We start from the raw sequence: 12,147 nt of genomic DNA, 5'->3' as shown, positions 1-12,147 counted from the left end.
ACCAAACGTAACATATCATACTAATTTGAGTGTCCCAGATTTACATTCAATATGTTACATCTAGTCTATGAGACCAGGCTGATATGACTGGTGGTTGGGGAAGTGGGATGTTTGATTGGATATGCAGTGCCACCAGGTGTTTATAGAGAGTAACTGCAACTCTTATTAGGCTTCCAAGTCAAGTGGGCCATAGTAGGTTGTTTATTTTAATCTCTGACTTAGTAACATGTTGCATTTCATGAAGATGGAAGATTGTGTAAATATTATTTAAAAAATAAAAGCACAACTCACCAGGCATCAAGTAAAAAACAACATACAACCAAAGCATTCCTTTATTTTCACCTTATGCTTTAGGTGTCACGTCCTGGCCAGTATATAAGGTTAATTGTTTTGTAGTTTGGTCAGGGCGTGGCAGGGGGTATTTGTTTTCTGTGGTTCGGGGTGGTGTGTTTGTGTAAAGGGTGTTTAATTTAGTAATTCCGGGTTTTGGTTTATGTTTAGTAATTCTATGGTTAGTCTAGGTTGTGTGTTTCTATGTTTGGTTGATTGGGGTTGGGACTCTCAGTTGAAGGCAGGTGTTGTCTATCTGCCTTTGATTGAGAGTTCCATATATTAGGGGTGTGTTTGTATGTGTGATTTGTGGGTGATTGTTCTGTGTTTCGCCTTGTGCCTTACCAGACTGTTTTTGTTGATCGTTCGTGTTTTTGTTATTTTGTATGTTCGTTTTGAAAGATAATTAAAAAGCAAGATGAGCATTCACGTACCTGCTGCGTTTTGGTCCTCATTCACCGACAACAACCGTGACATTAGGGATAAAAATAACAATCAATGAGTTTACTGTGGACTGTACATTGTGGTCTCAAGGCTTAAATTAAACTTGTATTTGAACATCAGACTGAACACAATCTATATATTGAATACTCACCGGTTTGAAGAGACAGATTGAAACTGAACATAATGTTATCACTGTCACAACAATGAAAGCCCAATATACTGTACATCATTCAATAGAGTAAGTATGTAATATATACACATGTAACCGGATCAGATACCATGGATTTCTGCAGACTCTGCGGCAACAGTGGGGGATAAGGAGAAGTGCAGTGTTCTGGTCTATTTTCTGTAGATTACTAGTTGTCCAGTTGTCCGACACAGTAGATGACAGTCACTCAATTAGAGAGTTCTTCTAGATGCTGGACCACGGCAGTCGCCACTTTTCTGTAGGCCTCAGCCTAACACAATAGGCATTGGCAGATATACACTGCTCAAAAAAATTAAGGGAACACTAAAATAACACATCCTAGATCTGAATGAATGAAATAATCTTATTAAATACTTTTATCTTTACATAGTTGAATGTGCTGACAACAAAATCACACAAAAATAATCAATGGAAATCCAATTTATCAACCCATGGAGGTCTGGATTTGGAGTCACACTCAAAATTAAAGTGGAAAACCACACTACAGGCTGATCCAACTTTGATGTAATGTCCTTAAAACAAGTCAAAATGAGGCTCAGTAGTGTGTGTGGCCTCCACGTGCCTGTATGACCTCCCTACAACGCCTGGGCATGCTCCTGATGAGGTGGCGGATGGTCTCCTGAGGGATCTCCTCCCAGACCTGGACTAAAGCATCCACCAACTCCTGGACAGTCTGTGGTGCAACGTGGCGTTGGTGGATGGAGCGAGACATGATGTCCCAGATGTGCTCAATTGGGTTCAGGTCTGGGGAACGGGCGGGCCAGTCCATAGCATCAATGCCTTCCTCTTGCAGGAACTGCTGACACACTCCAGCCACATGAGGTCTAGCATTGTCTTGCATTAGGAGGAACCCAACAGCACCAGCATATGGTCTCACAAGGGGTCTGAGGATCTCATCTCGGTACCTAATGGCAGTCAGGCTACCTCTGGCGAGCACATGGAGGGCTGTGCGGCCCCCCAAAGAAATGCCACCCCACACCATGACTGACCCACCGCCAAACCGGTCATGCTGGAGGATGTTGCAGGCAGCAGAATGTTCTCCACGGTGTCTCCAGACTGTCACGTCTGTCACATGTGCTCAGTGTGAACCTGCTTTCATCTGTGAAGAGCACAGGGCGCCAGTGGCAAATTTGCCAATCTTGGTGTTCTCTGGCAAATGCCAAACGTCCTGCACGGTGTTGGGCTGTAAGCACAACCCCCACCTGTGGACGTCGGGCCCTCATACCACCCTCATGGAGTCTGTTTCTGACCATTTGAGCAGACACATGCACATTTGTGACCTGCTGGAGGTCATTTTGCAGGGCTCTGGCAGTGCTCCTCCTGCTCCTCCTTGCACAAAGGCGGAGGTAGCGGTCCTGCTGCTGGGTTGTTGCCCTCCTACGGCCTCCTCCACGTCTCCTGATGTACTGGCCTGTCTCCTGGTAGCGCCTCCATGCTGTGGACACAATGCTGACAGACACAACAAACCTTCTTGCCACAGCTCGCATTGATGTGCCATCCTGGATGAGCTGCACTAACTGAGCCACTTGTGTGGGTTGTAGACTCCGTCTCATGCTAGCACTAGAGTGAAAGCACCGCCAGCATTCAAAAGTGACCGAAACATCAGCCAGAAAGCATAGGAACTGAGAAGTGGTCTGTGGTTACCACCTGCAGAACCACTCCTTTATTGGGGGTGTCTTGCTAATTGCCTATAATTTCCACCTGTTGTCTATTCCATTTGCACAACAGCATGTGACATTTATTGTCAATCAGTGTTGCTTCCTAAGTGGACAGTTTGATTTCACAGAAGTGTGATTGACTTGGAGTTACATTGTGTTAAGTGTTCCCTTTATTTTTTTGAGCAGTATATATTAAACAAACCCAGGTAGAAAACTAACATGGCAAACTCTCAAAAGTTTTAAACGTACACAATGTTACGGTGACGAATACACAGTTTGTCTCCCAACATTGCCAATGTTTGTCTTTACTATCTATTGTTACCTCAGGGCTATCAGGCGAAGACACCAAAGGCTGGCCACTGTCTGACATCTCTCTGATGTTCAGGTGTAGAGGAATGTCTCCTAGACAGAGGAGGGAGAAGAGACAGTCTACACTCTATTATCCTTCTATTACACATGAGATTGAAAAAATGATTAACTCTGTAATGACATATGGTTGAAATGGGTCTTACCCAATAATTGTACTCCCAGAGTATCAACAAGTGACCTTGCTCCGTCTGACTCAAAGATGTGGGTTACACTTGGGGCACTGAAACACACTCATATTCTGGACTATACCCAGGACCTATGAGATGTGACATATACATACAGTTGAAGTTGGAAGTTTACATACACCTTAGCCAAATACATTTAAACTCAGTTTTTCACAATTCCTGACATTTAATCTGAGTAAAAACTCCCTGTCGTTGGTCAGTTAGGATCACCACTTTATTTTAAGAATGTGAAATGTCAGAATAATATTAGAGATAATTATTTATTTCATCTTATTTCTTTCATCACATTCCCAGTGGGTCAGAAGTTTACATACACTCAATTAATTAGTATTTGATAGCATTGCCTTTAAATTGTTTAACTTGGGTCAAACGTTTCGGGTAGCCTTCCACAAGCTTCCCACAATAAGTTGGGTGAATTTTGGCCCATTCCTCCTGACAGAGCTGGTGTAACAGAGTCAGGTTTGTAGGCCTCCTTGCTCGCACACACTTTTTCAGTTCTGCCCACACATTTTCTATTGGATTGAGGTCAGGGCTTTTTGATGGCCACTCCAATACCTTGACTTTGATGTCCTTAAGCCATTTTGCCACAACTTTGGAAGTATGCTTGGGTTTCATTATCCATTTGGAAGACCCATTTGCGACCAAGCTTTAACTTCCTGACTGATGTCTTGAGATGTTGCTTAAATATATCCACATAATTTTCCTTTCGCATGGTGCCATCTATTTTGTGAAGTGCACCAGTCCCTCCTGCAGCAAAGCACCCCCACAACATGATGCTGCCACCCCCGTTCTTCACGGTTGGGATGGTGTTCTTCGGCTTGCAAGCCTCCCCCTTTTTCCTCCAAACATAACAATGGTCATTAAGGACAAGCAGTTCTATTTTTGTTTCATCAGACCAGAGGACATTTCTCCAAAAAGTACGATCGTTGTCCCCATGTGCAGTTGCAAACCGTAGTCTGGCTTTTTTATGGCGGTTTTGGAGCAGTGGCTTCTTCCTTGCTGAGCGGCCTTTCAGGTTATGTCGATATAAGACTCGTTTTACTGTGGATATAGACATTTTTGTACCTGTTTCCTCCAGCATCTTCACAAGGTCCTTTGCTGTTATCTAGGATTGATTTGCACTTTTCACACCAAAGTACGTTCATCTCTAGGAGACAGAACGAGTCTCCTTCCTGAGCGGTATGACGGCTGCGTGGTCCCATGGTGTTTATACTTACGTACTATTGTTTGTACAGATGAACGTGGTACCTTCAGGCATTTGGAAATTGCTCCCAAGGATGAACCAGACATGTGCAGGTCTACAATTTTTGAGGTCTTTGCTGATTTCTTTTGATTTTCCCATGATGTCAAGCAAAGCACTGAGTTTGAAGGTAGGCCTTGAAATACATCCACAGGTACACCTCCAATTGACTCAAATTATGTCAATTAGCCTATCAGAAGCTTCTAAAGCCATGACATCATTTTCTGGAATTTTCCAAGCTGTTTAAAGGCACAGTCATCTTAGTGTATGTAAACTTCTGACCCACTAGAATTGTGATTAAGTGAAATAATCTGTCTGTAAACAATTGTTGGAAAAATGACTTGTGTCATGCACGAAGTAGATATCCTAACCGACTTGCTAAAACTATAGTTTGTTAACAAGAAATTTGTGGAGTGGTTGAAAAACGAGTTTTAATGACTCCAAACTAAGTGTATATAAACTTCCGACTTCAAATGTAGCTCAATCTCACAAATGTGTATTTTGTCCTTACCAAGGTAATTAGAAAATCTATTTAAGTAAGACCTTTTTCATAATTATGTTGAGTTGATATAAAGTGGCATTTAGCATCCAATACTCTTACTGGTACATTGACTTTTCTGAACATTTCTGCTCCTCTGCGTGCATCCAGCAAGGCAATATCCTGAGGAGTGGACACAATCACTGCTCCTGCTATTGGGACGTTCTGAGTGATTGATAACTGAACATCTCCAGTTCCAGGTGGCATGTCAATAACCAGGTAGTCCAGCAGTCCCCAATCTACCTGCATAAGAATACAAAAATGGCACAGCAACCTAAAATATCTAGTAGCTATTACTCTGATACAGTATCTCTAGAATGAAACCTAACAAAGGGTAAGGTTACTGTACATGAATGGTCAGTCTCCCCAACCTGTCTAAGTAGCTTCTCTATAGCTGACATCACCATCAGGCCCCTCCAGACAATGGGTGGTGCTACATCCTCTACCAGAAACCCCATGGACATACTGAGGACAGAAGGATGAGAGCCATGCAGAGTGCAGTCAATGATTCAATTAATGATTTGGTTGCTCACTTCCTTCCCCTGTCACTTGCAATTATAGATAAATATACTCACCGAGGAATCCTAAAATTCACAAGTGGTCTCAGAGATTGTCTGAAAGCACAAATAAAGTAAATGTCACGTCCTGACCAGTATAGGGGTTATTTGTGATTGTAGTTTGGTCAGGACGTGGCAGAGGGTATTTGTGTTATGTGGTTCGGTGTGGTGGTTTGTTTAGAAGGGTGTTTGATTTATTATTTCTGGGTTTTGGGTTATGTTCTATGTTTTTGTATTTCTATGTTCTTTCTAGTTTAGTATTTTCTATGTTAGCTATTGGGTGTTGGACTCTCAATTGAAGGCAGGTGTTTGTAGTTGCCTTTGATTGAGAGTCCTATATATAGGGATGTGTTTTGTTTGTTAATTGTGGGTAGTTGTTTTAGCACTGCTGTTATGTGTATAGCCTGCGAAACTGTTTCCTGTCGTTTCTTTGTTTATTGTTTTTCTGTGTTCACAGTTTAATAAATATAATGATGAGCACGCAACCCGCTGCGCCTTGGTCCTCTCTACCTGAAGACAGCCGTTACAGTAAACACCACACTGTCCTCTGCATGGCTCTCATCAACTTTGTTGGTACTCTTTTCAATGTGATCACTGTTATTCCTCAAGCTAGACTACATGCAGAAGTCTACTACTATCAGTTAGTTCTGGGTTCCCCTTCCGGTTCATCAGCTTAGGAACTAAGGGACCGTAAACACCAGCATCTAAGATGCCCACTGTTTTACTCTGAGTGCAGAAAAGATACACAAAGAGCAATTGAGTGGACAATGGGTAGTAGTAAAATGGAGAGGGAGATTGTCATGGTTCTGCATAACCAGTTGGGCAGAAATTGGTATGCAACAGTTATAACAAAATGTGCAAATTAATAATGATGCATGCATTCCTTACTGGATCATTAGCTGTGAATCCAACGGCCAAATTCCCTGTTGAGGGGAGGAAATGCAAAAGTAGTAGGTAAGCAAATGATTACACTATATATAAATATATAGTACATGCAGTACAAAAAGATAAGGCCAAACCACTGTCTGTTGAAATGTTTGCAAATTGTAGCCTACACATTTGTGTAAATGTTTCATGAATGAGCAGCACAGAGAGCCCAATAAGAACCTGCTTAACCTTAAGTGGTTGATTTCACAACACCCCCCTTCCCTGAGGCCACCACAATAACTTGTTTCACTCCAGCAATGGGCTTTTGTTTGGGCAAGCCGTGTGCCATGTGCTGCTTCTGTCTCTCCTGCAACGCCCTCTCAGGACCTGAGGTCTGGTAAATACAGAGACACCATCATGGAATGAGCAACTGAGATTTACATGATGTAACTTGTAATGCAAGTCTTATAGTGAAGAGGTGATAGCAAGTAGTTACACAGATAAGTAAAAAAAACCATGCAACATTATTGGCCTCAATGGCTTGCTATGATTACTGATTAGCTAGCTTTGTAAACAGTAAACCAGAGTGAACTTGGTAGCATGTAGCAAGCTAGCCAGCTAACGTTAGTTTTAAACAATTTGAGCAATAGAGCTCAAAAGGTAAAGGCCGCTAGCAGTGGCTAACAATGACTAAATAGCTAGTAGCTAATTAGCTGGTTAGCTTCTGATGGCTAGCTGCTGATGGAGGTTCTGGCTATTGCCAGAAGGTATATTTCATTTAAAAATGGAAAAAGAGATTGAAAATAATTTGAAATTATATACAAAAGAGACAAAAAATACTAAATACACACGGGAGAATGACAAACAACGTCTGCACTGCTACGCCATCTTGGAACCATAAAAGTTTTCCACGTTTATGTTTCTTCTCTGTGGTTTTGCCTGACTGTCCCTTTTTTATGTAATGATTCCTTTTGTGCTTTATCTTCTGAAACAGGCAGACATCGTTTGACAATGTTTTAGTGTGACTGAAAAGGCAGGTTCTCCAAAAGCAAGATCTGTTCTTCAGCAGTGTCTCTATGCAATGCTTCAAGTCAAACGTGCAGATGATCAATCTGAGGCTGAATGGGTGGAGGTACTACTGAATTATGTTCTACTCCTTTTTCAAATGCAAATATAGTCTATACTAGTGAGAGTGCATGCTAATAATAAGAATTGCACCTTGCCTAAGATAATAATTTGGGGTTTTCATAAGATTTCATGTTTTCAGATTGACAGAGGGATGATGGTATATATCTGCTTTTCAAATGTGCTACAGAGGACATTATCCCCAAAATGGGTAGCTGTTCAGCTTTTCCAGTTTTGGACAATACTGCAATAATGCACCTACCTGGGCTTTGCAAGACTGTGAACAGTAAACTGTTCTTCAATGAATCGTAAAGCAGCATTGCTTTATTTATTAATCACACTGCTATACTATACTCTACAGTGAACACTCTGCTCAACTTGAAACTGTGTGAGGCTGACTCTGGGAAGTATGTGTCAGTGCTGGACCTGCCTGGGAGCGTTCTCATCGTGCCTCAGGCTACACTGGGAGGCAAGGCCAAAGGGAAGGTTATGCAGTACCACCATAACATTGGGAAAGAAGAGGGCCTGCAGCTGTATTCTAACTTTGTCTCCTTTGAGAAGGAACTGGCTTTATCCAGTAAGAGTAGTGAGACTGCAGCCATCATCAAACATGGAACTTATGGGAACAGACAAGTGCTGAAGCTGGATACCAACGGACCATACACACACCTGATGGAGTTTTGAAACTACCAATACTTATTACATTTCACAGTGAATGACCAATTGCACTCTTGTCCCTGAAATGGTGGTACTGTATGCGTAGATCTGATAAAAGCTGCCAATAGTTTTTATTATAAGGCGTGTGTTTGTATCATGTTCTTATGTTAAATTATAAAAATGTAATATGATAATGAAGTCAAAAGAAAGTCTGAACTCAACTGAAATATTTGTTTTGACATCCTTGTTGCAATTTGTGAATTGGTTCATGAATGGCAACTTCTGACATCTAGTGGGGATTTATAAGCACTGCACCAGCAACACAAAAATATATATGCAACAGTTACAGTTCATATAAGTACACATATGCATCTGTTGGTCACATATACCTTAAAAAAAGGGAAGGGGCGTGGATCAGAAAACCAGTCAGTGTGACCACCTCATGCCTCATGCAGTGTGACACATCCCCTTCACATAGAGTTGATCAGGCTGTTGATTGTGGCCTGTGGAATGTTGTCCCACTCTTCTTCAATGGCTGTTGCTGGATATTGGCGGGAACTGGAACACGCTGTTGTACACTTCGATCCAGAGCATCCCAAACATGCTCAATTGATGGTGACATGTCTGGTGAGTATGCAAGCCATGGAAGAACTGGGATGTTTTCATCTTCCAGGAATTGTGTACAGATCCTTGCGACAAGGGGTTGTGCATTATCATGCTGAAACATGAAGTGATGGTGGCGGATGAATGGCACGACTATGGGCCTCAGGATCTTGTCACGGTGTCTCTGTGCAATTGTGTTTGTTGTCCATAGCTTATGCTTGCCCATACCATAACCCCACCGCCACCATGGGAGCACTCTGTTCACAACGTTGACATCTGAAAACCGCTCTCCCACACTGCGCCATACATGCTGTCTGCCATCTGCCCGGTACAGTTGAAATCAGGATTCATCCATTTACAGCACACTTCTTTAACGTGCCAGTGGCCATCGAAGGTGAGCATTTGCCCACTGAAGTCGGTTACGCTGCCGAACTGCAGTCAGGACAATACCCTGATAAGGACGACGAGCATGCAGATGAGCTTCCCTGTGTCGGTTTCTGACAGTTTGTGCAGAAATTCTTCAGTTGTGGAAACCCAAAGTTTAATCAGCTGGCTCGTCTCAGACCATCACGTAGGTGAAGAAGCCGGATGTGGAGGTCCTGTGCTGGCATAGTTACACGTGATCTGCGGTTATGAGACTGGTTGTGCGTACTGCCTAATATTCTAAAATGACGTTGGAGGCGGCTTATGGTAGAAAAATGTACATTCAATTCTCTGGCAACAGCTCTGGTGGACATTGCAGCAGTCCGCATGCCGATTGCACACTCCTTTAACTTGAGACATCTGTAGCATTGTGTTGTGTGACAACTTCACATTTTAGAGTGGACAAAGACACGGTGGTTGGAACCAGAAATCGCATATTTGGACTCATCAGACCAAAGGACAGATTTCCACCGGTCTAATGTCCATTGCTCGTGATTCTTGACCCAAGCAGGTCTCTTATTATTATTAATGTCTTTTAGTAGTGATTTCTTTGCAGAAATTGTAACATGAAGGCCTGATTCACACAGTCTCCTCTGAAAAGTTGATGTTGAGATGTGTCTGTTACTTGAACTCTGTGAAGCATTTATTTGGGCTGCAATCTGAGGTGCAGTTAATTGCCGATTTCTGAGGCTGGTAACTCTAATGAACTTATTCTCTGCAGCAGAGGTAACTCTGGGTCTTCCTTTCCTGTGGCGGTCCTCATGAGAGCCAGTTTCATCATAGCGCATGATGGTTTTTGCGACTGCACTTGAAGAAACTTTCAAAGTTCTTGAAATTCTCCGTATTGACAGACCGTCATGTCTTAAAGTAATGATGGACTGTTGTTTCTCTTTGCTTATTTGAGCTGTTCTTGCCATAATATGGACTTGGTCTTGGGCTATCTGAATACCTACCCTACCTTGTCACAACACAACTGATTGTCTCAAATGCATTAAGAAGGAAAGAAATTCCACAAATTAACTTTTAACAAGGCACACCTGTTAGTTGTTAAATAACACCTGTTAACACCTGTTAAATAATATTGTCCAGTTTCTTCTACTTCTTTGAGACTTGTGCTGTACAGTTTATAACTGTGGCAATGAACGCAACAAAATCCGCATTTTTAACACACAGGGTATCTTTTGTCTGGCAGCAAACATGTACTACAGGCTGTGGTGTATCCACTACCATCTCTTCACTAGCATCACTTGTTTTCTCAATTATTTTAATCGCCTCTGCAAAGGAGATTCAATTGTCTTCTCTTACTTTTGCCACCTCATTTTCCTTCACCCTTACAGGGCACTCCAGGAACTCAGGATCATGATCCCCACCACAATTTCAACACCGTCTTCCTTCTACACACCATTCTTCAGTATACTCTGTTCGTCTGCACACACTTGAAACATGGCCAAATCCTTTACAATTCTTACACTGCAGTGGTTTGGGGACGAAAGCTCTTACGGCGTATCTTACATAACCAAGCTTCACATGCGTAGGTACTTGCTCTTTATCAAAAAACAACAGGACTGACAGACTTTCTTCTTTTTCTCCATTCACCCAGCGAGTCAGACGCCAGGCACCAAACACACCAGGGATTATCTTCAGGTATTCAACCTGAACATCTGTCTTCACCCCTGAGATGACTCCTTTCACGGGTTTTCTACTCCGAAGTAAAAAAACACAAAACTTCTGTTGTCCGGATTAGGGCTGTGGGGTTCACAAAATTTCGTCAGCAGATGATTGTCAAGCAAATAACAAACACATTTAGCATCTCCTGGCTTCCACACATAGCCTACAAGCCACTGATGCAGACCTTTGGAACATCTACATTTTAAAAAGTCTAATAAATCCATATAGCCTACACCTTCGCAATAAATCCATTATTATTTTTAGACAGGTCTAAAGAAACATGATATGAAGAAAATGTTGTCTATTTCAGAAGAACAGACTAGCATACTCTGAGTTGTCCTTATGTTAGGTCCTGATCTGGCTATGACAAATGGCTGTGGGCTACACTAGCTCATTTAGCAGACAAGATTTGCTTAGAATTCTATGGCATTATTTTACATTATTTTATATTATGAATAAAGCTGAATAAAGCTGAATAAAATATTAATATTTTCTCCAAACGATTTGAGGGAGAGCGCACATGCGGCTATTCTGTGTTGAGCGTTTAACAAAGAAATAGGTACTCCTATATGCTTAATTTAGAGTTAATGTGACTTTAGTTGTTCTACAAACGTTGGGCTGTATGTTATGATTTTGAATACATTGTAAGGCTGCATGATGAGACTCTAATGATGATTTGAAAAAAGTTGCTTAAAAGGAATGAGCTCTGCTTTGTTTTTTGTCAGGCTGTACACACTTCATTAGTCTCATTTCCAATTTGACAAGTACTTGATCATGTCTAGAATTTCACGGCGGGCATCCCCTTTGTGGCCGTAATGCACCCTAAAAAAAATCTATGCCTTTTGCGGCCAGTGGCATTTGTGCCCTTCCCCATCACGTGATCGGGTCTTTCTCACAGGCTACAAGTGAAGACAGACACATCTGGGATGCAACTGCACGCGTCCTTATCCAATTCCGAGGTGGATATTGAAGATATTGGAAGAACTGTCCACCTTTACTTTTTGTCAGCAAACATGATGAATAGGCCTAACGAACAGCAAAAGCACTAGCATATGTCAATCTACTATCCCCCATAGTACAAAAGTAGACCTATTCTGTGTGAGATATAAATATTCCAAACACAGTCTGGGACAGTTGTGGGATGCAATAGATCCCAAATTAATACAACCACTAGCATCAAAAAACATTTTTTACGCAATGTGGCTGACGCAACAGATCAGAATATTTAGCTTAAACTGTTGATAAACTATAAGGCTATTTCTTCACATTACATGG

At 41.9% G+C, this 12,147-nt stretch overlaps 2 pseudogenes; one reads left to right on the top strand and one right to left on the bottom strand.

Moving 5' to 3' along the window:
* Positions 1–1,169: 1,169 nt before the first annotated feature.
* LOC106611154 (iron-sulfur protein NUBPL-like) lies at positions 1,170–6,998 on the bottom strand (annotated as a pseudogene).
* Positions 6,999–7,137: 139 nt separating this feature from the next.
* Positions 7,138–8,274, top strand: LOC106611153 (D-aminoacyl-tRNA deacylase 2-like; annotated as a pseudogene).
* The last annotated feature ends 3,873 nt before the right edge of the window (positions 8,275–12,147 follow it).

This window comes from Salmo salar, chromosome ssa09 (assembly GCF_905237065.1).
Source record: "Salmo salar chromosome ssa09, Ssal_v3.1, whole genome shotgun sequence".
In the NCBI taxonomy this organism is placed as follows: Eukaryota; Metazoa; Chordata; class Actinopteri; order Salmoniformes; family Salmonidae; genus Salmo; species Salmo salar.
Note: the sequence above shows the minus strand (reverse complement) of the source record. Positions and strands in the feature narration are given on the sequence as shown.